Here is an 18,764-nt window from a genome sequence, read left to right on the forward strand (position 1 = left end):
GATTCTTCACTTACAAATTGTTGTATGAAGAAATGAGAGTTGCCTTGTACAACTCTTGAAAGTTTGTAATTATGTTTAGAACATAATGGTTGGTTGACAAAAATAGTCCATTAACATGGACTTATGATGATTTTGAATCATTGAGTGTTAAGTGTTAAACCACTTAACGAGACGGAAACTAGGCAAGGACTTCACCTTTGTTTCCCTATCCTAATGGTTCACTAAGTTTATGGTAAACTATGTAGTGAACAATAACCACATACTCTCCAAATTGTTTGATGTGTATAACACAATTGAAAAAGGTTTCAAGAGAGATAGTGGGAGTTTAGGGACCATGACTAATGTAGTCAAAGGTGAAAGTCAAATAAAGAAGATAAATAACTCCAAGGGAACAAACTTTCTTTATGAAATGATGGACATTGGAAGGGGTATTTGCAAGAAATGTCTTGCAAGTGTCAAGAACACACCTTTCGAAGGTGTTGTAAATTGTTCTTGAATAGTTCAAAACAGTTGGTTCTTCTACTTGAATGTATGATTCCGTATTAGTAACTATGTTTTACAAATCGTTGTAAAAGTGTGACTAATAAGAAGTAGAAGATATATGAGAGAAGAAAAGGTGCTTCACATACGGAACGTGAATAAGATATAGATCTCTGCGAAAGCAGATAGTACTTACTTCCTCATATGAACTACCAAAGAAATTGGATTATAGTAATCTAATTGATTGTCTCTATAGTAGAGATGATATGGTAGTGTTAACTGTTTAGAATATAATGATGCTTAAAACCCAAAAGGTTGCAAGGTAGTGACTAATCCTAACTAAATTGTGATACCTCTAAAAACATAAGTTACGAGTTGGTGAAACAAGGATGCTTTGGATCGTTAGATCCGGATCCAATACCTTCTTGTTAAAATTGTATAGAGGCGAAATGTTCGAATCTTTATTCTTTTGGAAAGAAGAAAGAATCACAAAGTTGTTGAGGTTAATTCACTTAGATGTTAGTGGCACTTATCCACAACATAATACTACTCATGTTATATGACATTCACCGAAGATCACTCTCGGTTGGACTATAGTTTATTTTGAATAAACACAAGTCCGAATACTTTGCAAAAGGTTTCAAAGAATTCAAGAAATGTAAATAGATGAGTAAGATATCTAAAGTATTTACCTCCTTAGATTTGATCCAAGGAAAGGTAACACTTTAGATGAGTTTCCTTGAAAGATATCAAGGAAAATAGCATCATAAGATAATGTATTTCTCCATTAGGAGAAGAACGAACTCAAATAAGATTTAGTTCGTTAGATGTTATCTATTACCCATATATAGGATATATACTTCTAAAACAATATGATTGTCAATTAGAAGATCTTCCAAAATTTTCATAACTCCATAAGATGTAGTTGGAAAAGAAAGACAAATCTTAAGCATGTTAAAGATTTGGGGTTGTGTGCTAACTAGCAATATTTGTTTGATAACAATCTTGTAGGATATCCTTAAAATAACTTTTGGATATCGCTTCTATAAACCAACTAACAAAGGTTGTTTTGTTAGGTAGTTCATTGTAATCCTACAATGTGATTTGCCTAAGATGCAAATGAACGAGAGATAGAACTCAAAGAATGGGTTCTTTGAGAGACAAGAAAGTAATCAACAAATATAACAACCTAGTTCCTATACCACAAGCTCCAAGGTAGTCGATAAGAATGAAAATCCTTATGACTACATTGAGTGCATATACGATATATACTCAAGAAAATGGTAAAGTACCATTTGACTCGAAATAATGAAACCTTCAAGCTAATTGGTAGCTTAAGGTGACTACAATCAAAGAGAATGGTTGACTTTGAAGAAACCATCTTTGAGATAGTCTTGGTTTCAATTAATTCGAAGATTGCTAGCTACAACTAAATGGTGATTCAATGTTTTGACATAATATGGGTTTCCGAAACCATTATTAAGATAGTCTTGATAATATATGTCTAAAACTATAAATCACAAGACATGTAAGTTGTAGAGATCCATCCATCATGGATCTTAGCAAGTTAATGGGAGCTATTTGCATTTTATGAGAAAAGGATCAAATCGTTTGATTTCTCATAAAGATGTAAATGAATCTTTTGTTTACTAGTTTTACAAAAGATTAGTGGGAGTTAATCATGTTCCTAAAATTTAAGTATATATGATATATTAATTTTGGAAATGAAAAGAAAGCTTCTTCGTTAAAGTTATGACTTTAAGCATTCTATAAACGATAGAATGTATATGGGAGATATAGTCTATATACATGGGATGGAAATCTATAATGATATATTTCATGATATAATTGGATTATATCAATCCCTAATAATAGACAATGGATGCTAGGAAGTTTCTCATATGATGATAAACTTCAATAAGAAGGACGATTCTAGTGAGACTAGCAAGTTGCCCTTCTCAAAGGGAACGTACCCTTTGACTCCCAAAGAAATAATGCGTAAATTGAATCCTTTATGCATACGCAGAAAGGTGATTTATGTATTTCATATTGTATGAAAAACATTGATATGAGTTGTACCTAGAACGGTACAAGATGATATCAATGCAAGCCCAGGATCAGAACCATGGCAACTGTCAAGTGAGTCCTTAAGTATTTGAGAAATACTAAAGGATAAATTCCTCAAAGATCGAGGAAGAATCAAAGTGACGTAATGGAAGCGTAAATGTATTAGATTATGAATCTAATCCATCATTGGATGTTTCTTCATTATGAATGAAGAGATAAACAGATATCTCTTTATTATGACTAAAGAGATATTTGGATGGAAACATTAAAGTATGACTTTAGTGTGTTCCATTATGAATGCAAGATATATTGCCATATAGAAGTTTACAACAATGTTGTTTGGATGGGAAAGTTCATTTATGAACTCTCTATTCGGTTCCAACCAGAAAGTGTATGACACTAATGGGGCGATAGCTCAAGCCTGGGAATCAAGGTCTCATCAAGATCCGAACTCAAATGAGAGACTGAACCACATGATTGAGAATCATGTATAATGGTGACGTCGTTATTCTCAAGGTTGCTTCTATGGATAACACATATAGATGTCCACTGTCTAGGCCTACTATTCAGCCATTTATGAAATGACTACAGAAGAGGTATCATCAAGATGACCAAGCTGATTGGCTCTAGTGCAAGTGGGAGATTGTTGGAAATGTGCCCTAAAGCCAATCATGTGATGATACTTTACGGACATTTCACATGTTAAACTAATCTAGTTTTACATATAAAGGGCATAAATTATTGTTTGAGCCGTCTCATATAAATGTTATATGCTTAAACGATAAAGTCCAAGGAATATGTGATTGGGAGAATGTAATCTAATGAAGTTAGATTCATGAGACCATTCTTTCGTAGACACATCCTAAATGTTCCTGATCATAGGATTGCCAATTGGACGTTGACAGTCCGTTAAGATCAGTACGTACTATGTCTTCTCTCAGGGAGAGTGATTAGTCTCGAGTCATTGGTGTGTGTGACATCAAGACAAGTACGTAGGTGCTCAATAGAGAATGAGTTCACTGAACGTGATCAACGAAGAGTTCTTATATTCCATGTCACATGAGAACTCATGGTTGGGATAATGCAAAGTAGTCCTTTGACCTAAGGCATCACAGTTGTCTTGTGGTTAAGTCCTTGATCTTTGATTATGTCAAAGTCACCCCCTCGGGGTGTCCACGGCATCGTTGGGGTTAAGCCACTTAGCTATGGAGACAAGTGAATGCGCAACAAGGGATCTCTAACCTTCAAACAGTTGAGGGAGAATACTCTATGATATGATTTGAAATCTCTGGCCAGAGTATGAATGAGATTAGGGAATGCGTTCCAAATCACATTCAAGGAAATCATATAAGCACACGAATCACATTGGATAGTAGACATGAATAAATAAACTATCATACCAAACAATGTGGACAAGAGTATTAGATTAGAGAATGACCGTATTGCATTTGTAATCCCAAACTGAATAGGTTCTCTATCCTCTTCTGATTAGCTTGGGTAACCATGATATGCTGCTAGGTGTCACTCATGGTTTGTGGAAGCCCTAAACGTGTGTAATCACTAAAGGGAGAATTGAAAATAGTTTCAATTCACAATCGATGTAAAATGGTTTTAATCGCCCACTACCTCGCTAAAAGGAACCTAATGGATCGCACACCATAAAAGGTGGAGATTGAAGATTAAACGGAAATGAGTAAGAATGATTAAATGGTTTAATCATTTATTTATGGCAAGGATTAATTAATATGTTAATTAATCAAACGAATAAGTTCGTTAAAGACTTCGGGATAGTTTTGGACCTTAAGGCCCAATGGGCTTCGAACGTCAAGCCCACTAACTTAAGTTGTATGACAATTTAATGAATGAAGATTCATTAAAGCCCAAAAGCCCAAAATCCCCTAAATGGCAAGCCATAGTGTGATGAATTAGGGTTTTGGTTATTTAGGTCACTTAAAGAAGTGACTATATAAATGACTTTATAGCCAAATATTCATTAAGTGATTAAGGGTTTATTTTGGGGGAAAATTGGTGAGAATTGTCTCTCCATTTTCTCTCTAAAGAGGCCAACACCTTGGAGGGTACATCTAGCAATCCTACTACTCCAAGGTCACTCATTTCTTCTACAATCAAACCTTGGTGAAGAGACTTAGAGGTTCCCTATTTTGGGAACTTGGAGAAACCTATTTTTCCATCCAAATCCATGGATCTAAGAAGCAAGGAATGAAGGCCCTATCTCTTTGGGTGATTAGCCTTTGCTTATGCAAAGAGGAATCTACAAAGGTAATAATTTCAACTCACTTTGTTTTGAGTTGATTATTGGTTCACCAATCTACTAGGCTTTGAATTTCATGGTAATGTTTTGTTTTTGAGTGCATGCAAGCATGATTCCGCCTTTAATTGTTAATTGCATGCTATATGATGTTGCTCAAATGAACATGTTTTTCAAAATAAATCCTTCACGTACAACTGTACGGAAAATCCCTCAAACTACATCAAAACCTCAAGGATCAAACCATCTAAGATCACCACTTTGTTCCTTGTGTTCTCATGAGTCGAGTGATACCTTTGTTTTTAAGAAAGGACGTCAAGAACCCTGAGTTCCATAAGCTCCGGCAAGGTAAATAGTGACTCGATCGTGATCGTGGGTGATCTAGTAAGTTTGAGGACTCAAAAAGGTATTGTCCTAACTTCCTTGACATTTTGTAGTAGTTTTAACGACGGGATTATGAAAAACCAGAGAACCCCGATTTAGAGCACTGTTCACATGGTCATATTTATGGATGTTTCAGGAGATTTGAAGCTTATAGGAAGCTTTAGAACATCCTTATGAAGCTCAGAGAAAAAACTAAGTAATTTGGACGTCGGGAACTGGAGATTGGCGAGTTTTAAGTTTGGCCGATTATCGTGGATTTTCAGACGAGATCCCGTGAGTTTTAGGTCCTAAAACTGGTAAGGTTTTGTTCTACTTGTCTTAAGCTTCATTTTGGTATATAATTCGTGAAATTTGGTCGAAAAATGAAAAAGATATAAGGATTTTAAGTTTTTCCAGTTTCCAACAACGGCGACGGTCGCAGGAGTTTGAAGGTAGGGGATGACGGAATATTCCTAACAGTGTTGGTTAGTTTTAACGGTTTCTGTTACTTTTAACGGAATATTCCTAACGGGGTTAAGGGATTCCGTTAGGGTCCCTGCGCGTGTTGCCGTGCCCTTGTCGGTGCGTGGGACGTCGGAAAATTTTTCTAAAAATATGGGGATGTTCGTGAGGTTGTGTAAATCACGTTGGTATATTCAAACATCCCATTTGAGCAATTTATGAGAAGTTATTAACTAGTATTGGTTATGTGCTTTAAATTAACATTTTTATAGTTGTTTCGCATATATGGGAGACTTATCCTGAGGACGAGCGTAGTCAAGGGCTACTCGGGGGCTACAACCTTTCGACATACAATTGAGTGGGCTTTTGGTTTTCAGTATATATTTATATGCTTGATATTTTCCCAGAAAATGCGTTTAATTGAAAGTATGCTTTGAAATTCCATGCATATAAATTTATATTCAGAATATGAAATAGTATATGATGTATAATATATAATTGTGGTGCTGTGGACGCTCAAGTAAGCCCAGGTGAGTTTATGAATTGTGAATGTGAATAACAGTTGTGATTATTTGAGAAGTATAAAGCTCATAAACATGCACCTCGACTGATTGTTATTTAGCCAGAGAGATAGTACAAGCCTGTTTATGATGTCACCTCCCGTACCATATGCTCACATTGGATCCAATTTAGGTGCACAGTCTTATCGTACAGACCATTATAGGTGGTTCCGACTTGTAAGTGACTAGCAATTTATTGCACAACTATAATGAGAATGTAGTAATGAGCATAATTATATTACACTCAGTCTTGTCGTACAGACCTTTTAGTGGTTCCGACTTGTGCACAGAGTAGTGCCATATAGGTCAATTGCTGTGACTCCGGCTAGATTGACTAATGAGCTATGAATTCAGCCGTACAGACTTCTGCAGGGATTTCGGCTAATGTGTTATTTCCCATGAATTTATTTTCACCTGAGTTACTTATCATGTTTCTATCTTGGCATGGCATACTTATGATTATGATTATGTGTAACATGATTTGAATGGATATATATATATATATATATATATATATATATATATATATATATATATATATATATATATATGTATATGTTAATATTCTATTTCTGGGAAAAAGTATACATGTTTTACGGCGAGGGGTTAGAGCTTTTTAAAGTTAAATGTGTTCTCAAAACATTTGTTTGTACCCACTCACATTTTCAGTTTTGTGCCCCTCCAATTTTTAGGTAGACTTGCTGTCGGTGGCATTGAAGATCTCAGCGGTTCTGACAGAATAAAAATTAGTAGGACATCTTCTGGTACTGTATAACTAGTACTCGTCCTACTGGACTGCACCTAGACTTTCTATGCTCTGATTAAAAGTATTTACTCTTGTATCTCACTCCTAGCACTTTCTACTTATTAGTATACATTAGTAGCTTTCGATTTTTATTTATTCGTATATTTCTTATCCTTACCGCACTGTGCACATGGCTATGTCACCCTCATGTGACGGCCAGCATGCCTCGATCTCGGTCGGGGTGTGTCATGAAGCCATAGACAAAATTGAGAAATTTTCGAAGATTGATTACAAATAATTTCATCCACAATTGTCAGATTATCATACTTGTGCATATATGTTTTATATTCAGTTCCCTATATACAATGTGAGGCTAATGCATTCTAAGAAGATGTTGTTGGTACTTCAACTCTCTAAGCAAAATATGCATTTCATATGTTATTGGCTTGCATTGGGATGAACTCAATCTCTCATTGCGAATAACGTATCTTGACCACAAAAATTTCATAATCGGAGATCATGAAATATATTAAACAAATCGACAGTGTAAGTATCAAGTAACATATTCATAATAAACCATCCATTTCTTTGATTCGTTTGGATGATTAAACGATCTCCACTTCAAATAATTTTTTTGTAGAATTGATCTTCAAATGAAGTTTTGATTGTTTGCATCTCAAATTGTAAGTGCACTGGTTGATTTGACGAGAGCTTTTGGTTCCTCAACCAGTGCACAATTAATGTGAGGAATTGATCAGCCCCATAGTTAATGAGCTGCCATAATCATAGAAGTTGATTGGCTTTTGTGAAACATAAATGAAAAATGGATGAGTAATGCGTACATTTATAAAATAATAGCACCCGACCCGAGAGCTTGGACTCCCAACTATGGACAATCACCTTCCTCAACTACGTAGCCTCCAAACATGGACCAAATCAGCTCTTTCTATGCATAGGTCCATCCAAGTGACCACTCGGGAGTTCAATATGTTTATATAGCTAGTTGGAAAGTGTACAATATGACAAGAGCTTGTGTATGAAAATTAAAATGTTGATTAGTACTAGAAAACAAGAAAAATAGTAAATCTAATGATCGAACATGTGCTTGTTACTGCTGAAAGCATAACAAGTATATATGTGCGTAGTTAAAGATGTACAACGGGCGGGTTGGCCCAAATTCAATACCATGAGATTGGTCAATAGCTTTTATTTTTAGACAGGATACGGCTTCGCAATAGACTATTAGAGACCGGGACGACCCGAGCATCAAGTTCTCATTAAAAGGTTGTGCTTCCATCCTCATTAAGTCCATTATATGTGGTCTTGTATATTCAAAATGTCCTTGGTTGTTAAAAAAAAAAAGAAAAAGATAATGACTTAAAGGATTTCATTTAACTTTATAATATTTTCACTTGTGATTTACATCATCATTGTGATTTACATGAGATATTTTGATATATGTATCAAACTGCATCTAACATGTAAAAAAAAGACTCTTGATAAGTAAGGAGTCAAGTAAACTATATACAAAAAGATTGATGTTATAACTGTTTTATGCAATTATACAGTTGTTGGGGACCTTTTGATCAAGCAAAAGTTGGGCTTTGTGACGCAACTCTCCTAGTTTGTTTCCGGTACTAGGCCCCGAAATACCTTGAAAGCAAAGTGTGTCTTAGGAGATAACCCAGGTAATTCAACAACTTTATTAGCAATGATTGAACAAAAAATTATGACTTACCTGTGTGATGCATGGTGTTGGAGCTAAAAGTCCACTAGTTTGGCACGAGAGAGATATCATTGATGGTTGCTGTTTTTGAAGTGTCTAATTAGGTCTATGATGGGTCGGTAATTTTGAAGGACAGATGAGGCTTATGGTAAAGATCAGAATGAAGGAAAGGCTAAGGCTCATGAATTAGGGTTTTTCAACAATGAGAGATCGCTTCCTCTATTTGGTGCGTACCCTTTTTTCTAAGCATGTTGATGGCTTGAATTTATAGGCACATGAGTTCCTGGTTTTCTCTCCATCATGCCTCTTTAGGTTAGTACCGTAGAGAGTTGGTAGCCTCGTGAAGGCTAGGTTGAACATTCTGGCCAGAACCCCTCCTTTTATGCACCAAATCCCAAGCAAAGCTACATCTCTACCTACACTCTACTCCGTTTTCTCCTTTGGTTTCATACGTGAGCTAACATGGTACGGTTCTTCCTACACAATAAAATACTATGAACAACTCAAGATTAGACTCTATCAATGCAAGGATCTAGGCAAACTAGATTTTGAATATGGTTGGATTTGAAGTATTTGAGTCGGTTTGTATGGAAAAAGGTAGAGAATCATCTCTCATTGCCTTCCCACGTGAGATTAAAGCTGCAAGCTCAGATTTTGGTGCTCCCAAGTAGCTCAAAATCTCCGTAAGCTTTAATTCCACGTAAGCCCAATGGACTTTCGTAACCGTCCACACCACAACCCACTCGACAAGCTTTGTTATATGGCTTAGGCCCACTTAAGCATGTCGGGTGAAGAGTAGCTTGGCATGATTCGAATTGAAATGTTAATGTATTAATATTATTACTTTGTTTCACCATAGCCTAACACGATGGATGAGCATGGGTATTACTAGTTGTTTGGAGGTAAAACGTGCAGCATTTTTTATGGTCCTCCATTGAAATGTCTTGTGATTAAAGTAGAAATGAAGAGGAATAGATGCTACCCTTTGGCACTATTACCTAATGATCATGTTGCTTTGAAAACAAGTTTGTCTCACTCTACCTTGACTTGGCACAAAAGCCTAGGCCATTTGCATCTAAAGGGACTAAGACAACTCGAAGACAAGGGGATGGTACATGGACTTCCATATTTAGAAGAGGTTGATGATGTCTATGAAGGATGTCAGCTTGGAAAGCAACATAGAGAGTGGTTCCCAAAGAATCAGGCATAGAAAGCAAGCAATTCTCTAGAGTTAATTCATTTAGACTTATGTGGGCCTAAGCAAAATGAGTCCATTGCTGGTAACAACTACTTTATGCTTTTTGTAGATGACTGCACAAGAATGATGTGGGTTTATTTTCTCAAATACAAGTCAGATGCATTATATTATTTTAGAAAATTCAAATCTATGGTAGAGCTACATCACAGTTTTAAATTGAAATGTCTGAGAAGTGATAGAGGCGATGAATTCACATCTTGTGAGTTTAACAAACTCTGTGGGGAGGAAGGAATTCCAAGACAACTCTCCATGGCTTATACTCCATAGCAAAATGGAGTGGGGGAAAGAAAGAATAGGATAGTGGTTGAAATGGCAAAAGCCATGTTGCATAACAAGGGTCTTCCATACTATTTGTGGGCTAAGGCTGTGCATACAACAGTCTATATACTAAATAGATGCCCAACAAAAGCTCTAGGAAATGTAACTCCATTTGAAGCCTACAGTGGTAGAAAGCCAGGAGTTGCTCATCTTAAAGTCTTTGGTTCTCTGTGTTATGTACATATACCAAGTGAACTAAGGCAAAAGCTTGATGTGAAAAGTACCAAGGGTATATTTGTAGGGTATGCAACTTGTGAAAAGGGGTACAGGGCGTATGATCCTATCACTAAGAGGCTTCTGCTCTCAAGAGATGTTGTATTTGATGAAACTGCAGCTTGGGATTGGAAGGAGATTACTAAGACTTATGTAACTTTGACTAATCATGAAGAGTTGTCTAAGCAGTCTCAAGTTACATCACCTAGGACAACTCTTGGAAGTCATGACTATACTCAGTCACCAAGATTGTCATCTTCTTATGAATCAACAGATGATACTGGTCTCAAGTTACATCACCTAGGACAACTCTTGGAAGTCATGACTATACTCAGTCATCAAGATTGTCATCTTCTCATAAATCAACAGATGATATTGTTGAGTGCATAAAATTATACTTTTACACCCTCTTTTACTTAGGTTTTTGACTTAAAATCTCTATGCATCACAAGGTATTTTGTTGTTTATTGTATTTCAGAATGAAAGTGAGGGCTTGAAGAAATCATCTTATTTTGAATATTTTAAGAGCCTATAACCCAAGATCCGCCAGAAAAGGCCCTTACAGAACAGCAACTTGCAAGCTTTGCCCAGAAGTGTTCAGAACGAATTAGAAAATGGGCCATATATGGTTGGAAAGCCCTCGAAGTCTTCTTTCTGATGGTCTTTACATCTTGTGATTTGGAGATTTCAATAAGAAGTTATGACAGAATAAAGAGAAGCTGTTCAGTTACAAATTCTGATAACAGTTAGTATTCAGTTACTCCAATACTACAAGCTAGTTGTTATGAGCTATAAATGAGAGTCAATTCAATTTTTAAATGTGTTAGATGTTAGATAAGTCCTAAGCCTTTTAATAGGAGACAAATATTCAACAGAAGGAAGAGAATCTTGAGAGAGAACATGAGTCTTCAACCTTAAGCAGTTTCTAGATTCTAGCTTTCCAGACTTTTTATGTATTTTATTTTATGGATACTTAAGGTTGTTTTGAAGCCCTAGACATGATTGAATTAATGTTAGTTGCAGTTTTAGTTTCATTTGCAAGCTAGAATCAGTTTTCTGTTTCAATCATTTCAAGCACATATTTTCAAGCTTAGCTACCTTCTTTATGTTTTCTTTCTGTTGAGAATGATAATGATGACTAAAATATCTTCTTTTATTCATTAGTAACATGTGGTTAGGTTCAGAACTAATCATGTAAACTGATTCCATAACGTTCTAGGATAAATGTCATGTTCTAGGGTTCATGTGATGTTCATAATCCTCTTCATTCTAGGTGCACCTACAAATATAAGTTTTATGTATATGCCATGCATCTAACATGCAAAGTAAGAGATGATTCATACAATCTAGTTATATGCCATGCTAAATATGTGAACATCTTAGTTGTGCATTTGAAAGGGATAAGTTAAAAGATCATATCACTAATTCAGGAATGTTTAGGGGAAGTGACACACCCCGATCCGAAGAATCAAGGCGTGCTGGCCGTCACGTGAGCGTGACGTAGCCAGAAGTGCGACACGGAAGCAAGATAACAAAAATAAGAAGGAAGTTAAAACAGTCACTAGCAGTAATAACCTACTAGCATAATAGAGTGAGTTATAAAATAAACACACGAATTCAGAGCGTAGGTCTAAGTGCAGTCAAGTAGGACCATAAATAAAGTACAACACCCGCAGGTGAGTCCTACATGCAGTATGTCTGTTAGAATGCCGAAAAAGACCTCGAGACCCACTCACCTTTGTTTTGAGCCCCTCCAGGTTCTAGTTAGCAGTTGGTGGCTCTCGAGGTCTTTTTCGGCATTCTGACAGACGTACTGCATGTAGGACTCACCTGCGGGTGTTGTACTTTATTTATGGTCCTACTTGACTGCACTTAGACCTACGCTCTGAATTCGTGTGTTTATTTTATAACTCACTCTATTATGCTAGTAGGTTATTACTGCTAGTGACTGTTTTAACTTCCTTCTTATTTTTGTTATCTTGCTTCCGTGTCGCACTTCTGGCTACGTCACACTCACGTGACGGCCAGCACGCCTTGATTCTCCGGATCGGGGTGTGTCAGGAAGGCCTTTGTTTATTTGAAGTCAAATTTATGTTCTAAAAATGTTTCCAAACTATTCCATGTCTTAGGCTTGTTTTTAGATAGTTCTAATTTTCACTTTTCTTTCTGTCTTTATTTCTTTTCTAAAATTACTCAAATCCCCCATTTTAAATCATAGGAGTCTTTAACTAATGCTAATTTGTAAGAGTCAAAGGTTTTACTAAGTTATTTCTCAGTCTTTGTGGTTTGACACCTTTACTTGTGCCGTTATACTATCCTTATATTTGCAACTGAAAGGAACTTCAACAAAATGGCGTCGTTGCCGGGGACTGTGCTTAAACAACTTTGTAATTCCTTTTAGTTTGGCTTACTAACTTAATTTATTTTGTTTTCAGTTGTATGTCTTTCAATCCATTCAAGCAGCCCATTGATTTAGAGCAGCTACAAAGTGTGTGGTATTGAATTTTTAGTCTTTTTGAGTCATGATTAGAGATATTTGAAATTAAATAATGGGAATGTATATGTTTAACTTACTCTTGCAATCATAAATTTGGCTATGCTTTGAAAACTGTTGTATCTGCTATATAATACCACTACTCTCAGTTCTAAGAATTCTTGTGAAAAGTTTCAAGCTTTAGAATAAGGATAGTGGAGACTGCCTTTTGCGAAATTTTGAGCTTATTTGCTTCTTTTAGAGGGATTAAATTGTTTCTACTCTTATTGTTTGCTTTCAAATTCATTTCAAATGATCTCATTATTCATTTTTGATTGAATACTAAGAGTTATTCTCTTTTGTGGATACTTGTGCTTATTATCACCCATGAATGAATTCATTGAGATGATGTTAGGCTGTGCATGTCTTAACTAGTAAATGGCCTAATTCACTACCTTTGTTGTGTGAGACATTTTCCATTTTGAAGCCAGACACAGCCATATCTTTCATCACCCACACTAAAATTTACCCATTTCCCCCATAATAGCCATTCCCTATAACTTGGGGAATACCAAAGTGATGAAGACAAATATAATGCTCGATCTTTAAGCTAAGAAATTGGCGTGTACCAAGGTAACATAGGCTGGAATAGCAAAATAAAAAATAAAAAAAAACAACAGAAAACATTTATTAAAAAAAAAAAGAAGAAGAAGAAGAAGAAGATGCAATTTCTAAATCCATGGGTCCTGGACGCCGAGAACAAGTAAAGAAGATCAATTCAAGAGGAAAGCATGTTGGTTTTGCAAGGAAGACACTTTGGTATATCTCAAGTTCTAGTAATCTTTATACATCCTTTCATAGCCCCTGCCCTAAAAACCTTACATTACAACTTTATGAAAGACCTAGCTGATCTTTGAGGATGTATTGATGGATGTTAGTAAGTGTGTGTGTGTTATCCTATTCTTAGTATTTGATTCCTTTCATGAGATCTGTCCAGAAATTTCTTTTGTTTCTAATTGAATTATGTGTGAGAATATCTTGCTTTCCATTACAAAACCTCACTCACATTTACTTGTTCAGAGCAAGCCCTAGGAATCAAGTGAAAAAGTGAATTTGTGAGAATAGAGTTGAGACGAATCTTATCTTCCTTGCTTGAGCTTGTAACTTAGTAACAGGTTGAGTTTGAGCTAGAGCACCTCACTAACATGCAGATTTGATTGCTGGAAAGGTAAAGTCAAAGTTAGGAATGTAAGGCATAGTTGAGCTTTGATTCTTATTATCTTATTTCAAAAGTGCTCTAATCGTTGTTTTGTAGGTTTTTTAGGAAGTTTATGGGTACTGTCACTGTTAAACCCTTAGGAGACACAACTCCTCCTACTAGGGATGCCTAGAGGTTTAAAAGTTTGATGCATAAGTTGAATGCATTCATCTCACCAATGGACTTGGTCTTAGATTAACTTATATTTATCTTTTGTGTTTGTTTCTATTAGCTTTGGCTTGCTCGAGGACTAGCAAAATATAAGTTTGGGGTATTTTTTGAGTGCATAAAGTTATACTTTTACACCCTCTTTTACTTAGGTTTTTTACTTAAAATCTCTATGCATCACAAGGTATTTTGTTGTTTATATTGTATTTCAGGATGAAAGTGAGGATTTGAAGAAATCATCTTATTTTTAATATTTTAAGAGCCTAGAATAGATAGTTTGAAGCCCAGCTCGCCCAAGTCCAAACCATAGCCCACAAATGACGCAAGATCCGCTAGAAAAGGCCCTTGCAGAACAGCCAACTTGCGAGCTTTGCCCCGACGTGCTCCAAACGAATTCAAAAATGGCCCATATATCCTTGGAAAGCCCTGGAAGTCTTCTTTCTGATGGTCTTTATAGCTTGTGATTTAGAGGTTTCAACAAGAAGATATGACAGAATAAAGAGGAGTTGTTTAGTTACAAATTCTGATAACAGCTAGTTTTCAGTTACTCCAATACTAAAAGCTGGTTGTTATAAGCTATAAATGAGAATCAATTTAAGGATATAAATGTGTCATATGTTAGCTAAGTCATAAGCCTTTTAATAGGAGACAAATACTCAACAGAAGGAAGAGAATCTGAAGAGAGAGCAGGAGTCTTCAACCTTGAGTAGTTTCTAAGTTCTAGTTTTCCTGACTTTTTATGTATTTTGTTTTTATGGATACTTAGGGTTACTTTGAAGCCCTAAACATGATTGAATTAATGTTATGATGCAGTTTTAGTTTATCAATTTCATTTGCAAGCTAGAATCAGTTTTCTATTTCAATAATTTCAAGCACATATTTTCAAGCTTAGCTACCTTCTTTATGTTTGCTTTATGTTGAGAATGATAAGGATGACTGACATATGTTCTTTCATTCATTAGCAACATGTGGTTAGGTTCAGAACTAATCATGTAAATTGATTCCATGATGTTCTAAGATAAATACCATGTTCTAGGGTTCATGTGATGTTCATAATCCTTTTCATTCTTAATGAGTTTCTAGGTGCTCAATCTAAGTATATGCCTTGCTAGGTTGCACCTACAATATATGCCATGCATCTAACAGGCAAAGTAAGAGAGGATTCATACAATCTAGTTATATGACATGCTAGATATGTGAACATCTTAATTATGCATTTGAAATGGATAAGTTAAAAGATCATATCATTGATTTAGGAATGTTTAGAGGAAGGCCTTTATTTATTTGAAGTCAAATTTATGTCCTAAAAACGTTTCTAACCTATTTCATGTCTTAGGTTTGTTTTTAGATAGTTCTAATTTTCACTTTTCTTTCTGTCTTTATTTCTTTTCCAAAATTACTCAAACCCCCCATTTTAAGTCATAGGAGTCTTTAACTAATGCTAATTTGTAAGAGTCAAAGGTTTTACTAAGTTATTTCTCAGTCCCTGTGGTTCGACACCCTTACTTGTGCCATTGTTATACTATCCTTATATTTTCACTCGAAAAGAACTTCAACAGATATACGTAGCAGCATGAGAAAGTCTTAGGCCTTTGATCACACTCCACTGAAATGGAGAAACTTGGATGATGTTCTAGCACAATGCAATCTCTACATTATAGAACCTGAGAAGTTTGAAGAAGCAGCTCAAGATGAATTGTGGATGAAGGCTATGAAAGATGAATTGTCAATGATTGAAAAGAATGCAACATGGGAATTGGTAGATAGACCAACTAACAAGCCTATAATTGGTGTGAAGTGGGTGTTTAAGACCAAACTCAACCTTGATGGAACTATGCAAAAGAACAAGGCAAGGCTTGTTGTAAAGGGATATGCTCATAAACCAGGAATAAACTACAGGGTAAACAGCAAAAATGGTCCCTAAGATTTGCATAACTCATCACTTTGGTCCCTAACATTTCAAATCAATGAAAGTGGTCCCTGAGATTGTCCACCATCCATCATTTTGATCCTTCCATTAAAAACTCCGTTAAGTGTCCAGGAGCTCTTGGCCGGAAGTTTGGGCAATTTTCAAAGCTTTATAACTCAGTCGTTTCTTAACCAAATTCGACCCATAATATATCAAAATGAAGATAGGAAAGTGTAGAATAAGATTATACCTATTAGGAAGCCCAATAGTTTCTGGAGATATCCGGAAAATAGCCTCAAAGTTGACTGGTCCGAGGGAAAACTCGAAAACTCGCCGGAAACTAGGTAAACTTTAAACGTTCATAACTTCTTCAATACTAAATGAAATCAAGTGATTCAAATACTAAAATCATACTTCTTGATGAGATGAAGAGAATGGTACCTTTTTCGATGGCTAAATCGACGTGGTTTGGCCGAAAAATGGCTCGAAAGTGGCCATGGACAGCCACTTTCGAGCCATTTTTCGGCCAAACCACGGCGAGTTAGCCATCGAAAAAGATATCATTCTCTTTGTCTCATTGAGAAGTATGAATTTTTTTTTTGAATCACTTGATTTCGTTGAGTATTGAAAAAGTTATGAAAGTTTAAAGTTTACCCAGTTTCCGGCGAGTTTTCCAGTTTTCTCTTGGACCATTGAACTTTGAGGCTATGTTCCGGCCATTTCTAGCAACCAATGAGCTTCTAAATAGGTATAAGATTATTCTACACATTCCTATCTTCATTTTGATATATTATGGGTCGAATTTGATTAAGAAACGATTGGGTTACGAAACTTTGAAAATTGCCCAAACTTCCGAGACACTTAACGGAGTTTTTAACGGAATGACCAAAATGATGGATGATGGACAATCTCAGGGACCACTTTGATTGATTTGAAATGTTAGAGACCAAAGTGATGAGTTATGCAAATCTCAGGGACCATTTTGGCTATTTACCCATAAACTATAATGAGACATTTGCCCCGGTTGCTAGATTGGATACAATTAGAACTCTTATTGCTTTGGCTGCACAAAAAAGTTGAAAACTCTATCAATTAGATGTCAAGTCTACTTTTCTAAATGTAGTACTAGAAGAGAAGGTCTATGTAGAGCAACCAGATAGTTTTGTGATCAAGGGGAGTGAAGACAAGGTGTACAAGCTTCATAAAGCTTTGTATGGCCTAAAACAAGCACCAAGGGCCTGGTATAGTGAAATTGATTCTTACTTTGCTCAATGTGGATTTGTGAAAAGCCAAAGTGAGGCTACTCATTACATCAAAGCAAGAGGATAAGAAATTCTAATTGTTTCAATCTATGTGGATGACATAGTGTATACTGGAAATAGCAATGAGTTGTTGAAGGAATTCAAGGAGGGCATGATGATCAAATATGAAATGATAGAATTGGGACTCTTGCATTAGTTTCTAGGAATGGGAGTCATTCAAACTCATTCAAGTATTTTTATTCATCAAAGAAAGTATGATGCATCTTTGTTGAGTAAATTTGGCTTGAGTGAGTGCAAATCTGTGTTCACACCTTTTGTTTCATCAGTTAAACTATGCAAGGATGATGTTAGTGGTTCAGCAAGTGAGGAACAATATAGAAGGATTGTGGGAAGCTTGTTATACCTCACTGCTACTCAACCAAATATAATGTATGATGCAAGTTTCCTAGCTAGATTTATGCACTGTCCTACAAACAAACATCTTAGAACAGCCAAAATGGTGCTCAGATACATCAAAGGCACTTTGAATTATGGTTTGGAGTATGTGAAGGGAAAGAATGCAATGTTAATCGGATTCTGTGACAGTGATTGGGGAGGATCATTTATGATAGCAAAAGCACATTTGGTTATGCGTTTTCCTTTGGCAGTGGAGTATTCTCATGGGCCTCTATGAAGCAAAATTGTGTAGCCCTTTCCACTGCAGAAGCAGAATACATCAGTGCTTCTGAGGCAACTGCAAAAGCCATTTGGCTTAGATTCGTACTTGAAGACTTTGGTGAGTTACAAACTGAAGCAACTCCAATGCACTGTGACAATACAGCTGCAATTGCAATTACTAAAAATCCAATGTTTCACCAGAAAACCAAGCACATCAACAGAAGGTACCATTTCATCAAGGATGCACTAGAAGAAGGGATAATTGACTTAGTGTATTGTCCAACAAACGAGCAGGTGGCAGACATATTCACTAAGGCTCTAACCAAGGATCGATTCAACTATCTCAGCGACATGCTTGGTGTAAAATCAGCTCAAACCTTAAAGGGGAGTGTTGAATTATAAGCCATGAGCTAGTTAGTATTAATGAATAATCTTGTACTTAATTGTGTATCCACTTGCCAAGTGTAAGACTAAAATATGTAAGGCCATGAGTGCTATGTGTAATGATCCTAGCTATTAGCTAGACGAGTGGCTGAGATCAGTTTCTAGAAGGAATGATCCAGCTAAGCTTTGTTA

Source organism: Malus sylvestris, chromosome 2 (genome assembly GCF_916048215.2).
Source record: "Malus sylvestris chromosome 2, drMalSylv7.2, whole genome shotgun sequence".
Classification (NCBI taxonomy): domain Eukaryota; kingdom Viridiplantae; phylum Streptophyta; class Magnoliopsida; order Rosales; family Rosaceae; genus Malus; species Malus sylvestris.